Below are 4,596 nucleotides of genomic sequence, written 5' to 3'. Positions count from 1 at the left end.
TTAGTGCAAAATAAAACCAATTGAATGCATTTTCTTACACTTGATTAACTTCAAACCACTCATATCATTACAAAAAACGTGCATTTTTCAGTCCTAAACGTGAACACGGCCCGTTTCTATAGCAATCAGCGCTTCTAATGGTGTTGTGAAATATTCTGTGTCTGAGATTTTCGGTGACACAGGGCGGAGCTTACAGTATATGAATATTCATGAGTTTCCTGTTTCGTGTTAAGGCCTGTTCACACTGGGACGATTTTCGCGCGCGTTTATCGTCGCCGTTTAACGCCTCGTGACTAAACAATGGGCACCAATGTGAGTGTGCACATCGACGCGTAAAGCGGCAGGCGTAAAAGCGTAATTTAAAAAAAAACGCCTCAGGATCGTTTTTTTATTTTGACGCGGCGCGTTAAAAACTGGCCGACCAATGAGATCCGCGCTTTTGTTCACGTGCCTGGAGCTGCTGAAGTGACAGTAAAACACGACTTGGTGGCGCTCAAGCACAAAATCTTGCAGAGTCTTGCCGAGCAAGACAAAAGTAGAGTAAGAAGTAGACAAAGTTGTAAGTAGACAAAGATGATGAGAAGATGCCTGCCAGTTAGCAAAAAGTGTGTGAATGGTTTTGGCCATAGACATAATATATCTGTGGTTTTGGCAAGCACGTAAATACTGTCTCTCTTCTTCTTCTGTGTGACAAGCGAGTGTCAGAAGCGTAAAGTGCCGCAGCAAGAGATTCAAGATTCAAGAGTTTTATTTGTCACATACACAGTTATATACACAATATACAACTGGCAGTGAAATGTAAACAGGTCCGCTCCATGGACAGTGCAAATAACAGTTACAAGAAATTAAATAGAAATAGAATAAAGTTAGAATAAAAAGTATTAACATAAGTAGAATTATAAATAAATCAAGTAAAAGATAAAAATAGGAAATAAGATAAAAATAAAAATATAAAAAATATGTGGATGATAAGTGAGATAAACTGTAGACTTAAAAATAAGTGGTTAACATAAAATATATAATATGTATATATAAAGAAGTATAATGTGCAAGGTTTATTACAGGTTGTTACGCAGTAACAATAGGGACGTAAAGTAAAGTGCAGTGCAATTGCAGTATGTGGATGTTAATGTTGAAAGACCGTATGTTTATGCGTGTGCGGGGGTGAAGTGAGTCACGTGACTGAGTTCAGGAGTCTGATGGCCTGGGGGAAGAAACTCCTCCTGAGTCTTTCAGTCTTTGCCATCAGGCTACGGAAGCGCTTACCAGATGGCAGCAGGGTGAAGTGAGAGTTTGCAGGGTGATTAATGTCTCTGATGATTTTAGTAGCTCTACCTCTGCAGCGTTTGGTGAAGATGTCCTGCAGAGACGGGAGAGCTGAGCCTGAGATGCGCTCGGATAAGCGCACCACTCTTTGCAGGGCTTTGCAGTCGTGACTGGTGCTGTTCCCGTACCACGCTGTGATGCACTGAGTCAGGACACTTTCTATCGCCCCTCGATAGAAAGTTTTCAGGATGGCTGGTGAAACCCTGAATTTCCTCAGCTGGCGCAGGTGGTACAGTCTTTGCCTGGCTTTTTTCACCTGTGTCTGGATGTGTGTAGTCCAGGTCAGATCCTCGGAGATGTTCACACCCAGGTATTTGAAGCTGCTCACTCTCTCTACCGGTGTCCCGCTGATCATGAGAGGGGAGTATGACCGATGCTGTCTCTTCCTGAAGTCCACAATCAGTTCTTTGGTCTTGTTAACATTCAGAGAGAGACAGTTGTCCTGGCACCATGATGTCAGTTGCTCCACTTCGTCCAAGTATGCCGTCTCATTGTTGTTGGAGATGAGACCCAGGACAACAGTATCATCAGCAAACTTGATGATCGAGGTGGAGCTGTGTGTGGACAAACAGTCATGGGTGTAGAGAGAGTAGAGCAGGGGACTCAGCACACAGCCCTGTGGAGCTCCAACACTCAGGGTGATGGAGGTGGAGGTGAACTGGCCTACTCTCACCGCCTGGGGTCTGCCAGTGAGGAAATCTTCAATCCAGAGGCAGAGAGAAGAATTCAGGCCTAGATCCAGGAGTTTGTGTGTTAGCTTAATGGGAACTATGGTGTTAAAGGCTGAGCTATAGTCAATAAATAGCAGCCTGACATAGTTCCCACTTTTGCTGTCGATGTGAGTGAGGCAGGAGTGAAGGACGTGAGAAATGGCATCTTCAGTCGATCTATTGGGACGATAGGCAAACTGAAGAGGGTCCAAAGTGTCAGGAATGGAGGAGCAAATGTTGTTTTTAATGAGTCTCTCAAAGACCTTCATGACTAAAGATGTGAGAGCCACTGGACGATAGTCATTTAGGCAAGAGGGTTTACTGATCTTAGGTACAGGGATGATGGAGGATCGTTTGAAGGAGGTGGGGACAACAGATGTAGCAAGGGACTCGTTGAATATGGATGTAAAGAGCCCTGCGAGCTGATCAGCACAGGACCGCAGAACACGACCTGAAATACCATCCGGCCCAGCAGCTTTCCTGACATCCACACGTTTGAGTGCCCTCCGAACCTCGTCCTCCGAGACAGAGATCACGTGACCGTTGCTGCTCTGAGGGACTCTCTCTGACGCGTCACTCGCCGGAGTCGCGCTGCCGCGATTACCATCAAAGCGAGCGTAGAAAGAGTTTAACTCGTTCACCAGTAACGGATCAGCTCTCACCTCTGCAGAGGATTTAGTTCCAAAAGCACAGATGGTTCTCAGTCCCTGCCACATCCGCCGGGAGTCGTTGAGTTGGAAATGAGATTCCACTCGGTCTTTATAGCGGAGTTTTGCGGCTTTAACGGCGCGCCGGAGAGCGTAACATGAAGCTTTGTACTCCCTCATATCCCCCGTTAGGAGACCGGCATTGTAAGCGGTGGTGCGCGAGTTTACTGCAGTGCGAATTGAACTGTCCACCCACGGTTTCTGATTAGGGAAGGACGTTATAGTTAATGTTTGTGTGGCTTGCTCTGTCAGTGTGTTAATAAAGCAGAGCGCCACTTCTGTGAACTCGCTGACGTCTTCAGAACTCGCGCGGAACATGTCCCAGTCGACGTCATCAACGTCACCACCTTGTGTACCGGGAGCGCATCTACTGAATGTGCACGTTCACTCTGCACAGCGCCACTGAAAATCGCTTGGGTGTGAACACTCAAGACGCACCGAAAAACGTCACGAAAAACGCTGGCGATAAGCGCGTGCGATATTCGTCCCGGAGTGTACAGGCCTTTAGAGTGCCACTGAAAATATTAGGGCACACTCCTCTGCTTACATAAAGGTCAAGTCAAGTCAAGTCAAGTCAACTTTATTTATATAGCGCTTTTAACAATGTAGATTGTTTCAAAGCAGCTTTACAGTGTTAAACAGGAAAATAATGCAGCATAATTTTATTCAGCTGTATAGCCATTCTGGAAAAATTTCAAGTATCATACAGTGACAGTGTGGGCTTTAGATCAATAATTTGATCAGTAATTTAGTTTAAATGGTTAATTTAGTTTATTATTTAGATGTATTATGATGTTTAGTTGAAAAATTTAGTGTCCCCAACTGAGCACGCCAAGCCAGAGGCAACAAAGGTAATTATCCTATGTTCCGCCTTTAAACGAAGTTAAGATTATATTCTAACTGTTATTTATCCACAACAGTTTATGTATATTGTGTTATGTTGTGTCGTGTTTTAACTGTGTTTGATGATAACCCAGCCAATGATTTGCCAGAGGTGTCTTTAGTATACTAAACGAGCCAATGGCGTTCAAGCATTTTTGTTATTTCTGTTTTACCTTGAGATTCCTAAGGCAAGAAAGGAAGAAGGATCTCTCATCAGGCAATAACCATGAACAAAATGGGTTTCCAGTGTGGCACATATGACAGAACCACACAGCCTACCAGATGGACGTTCTTTTGTGGTATTTGTTTACAAGGAATGTAGATTATTATATTATTATATATAGTTATACACGTATGGATTATATGCAAGTATACACAAACATTTGGGCCATGGTGAATTATGCATGTGATAACCATTATAATGTATATTACAACCTGGATTCTTTTCCAAAGAAGATGACTTGTGCCAATAAATACAGGGATATGATGCATACACCAAAGCTTTGTTTTGAGCATGGCAGTGTATTTAAAATGAATACAGGTTTGTTGTAAATGTAATTTTATTATATTCAGTTGCAAAGGCTGGTATCACTGGGATCCCAACACCCTGTGTAAAGTGTGTTCCCTTTCGTTCAGTCACTACGACGTAACGTTAGTGACTAACGAATGGGGGTTTCGCTTAGAAGCCTATCAACTTCGAGTTTTGAGAAAACGCCCAATGGCGTGCCAATGCCATGGGGCATGCGGAATTTGCATACGTAGCTCCGCCTCACTGCGTGAGTATATAAGGAAGTACGAGGCAATATCGCATTATGTTTCTGCTTTCGGAGCCAAGAGTACCTACCTCTTCACTCCTACAGCCTTCTGAGACTCTGTCAGCTTCTTCGAGACGAGCAGCTTTCCAGTCGGTGTTGGTGTGACGGCGCGTTCCAGTGATCGCATACTTCCTGCCTGCTGATCTGTGCAGTGGT

Source organism: Gobio gobio (assembly GCF_949357685.1).
Source record: "Gobio gobio genome assembly, chromosome: 24".
Taxonomy (NCBI): domain Eukaryota; kingdom Metazoa; phylum Chordata; class Actinopteri; order Cypriniformes; family Gobionidae; genus Gobio; species Gobio gobio.
Note: the sequence above shows the minus strand (reverse complement) of the source record.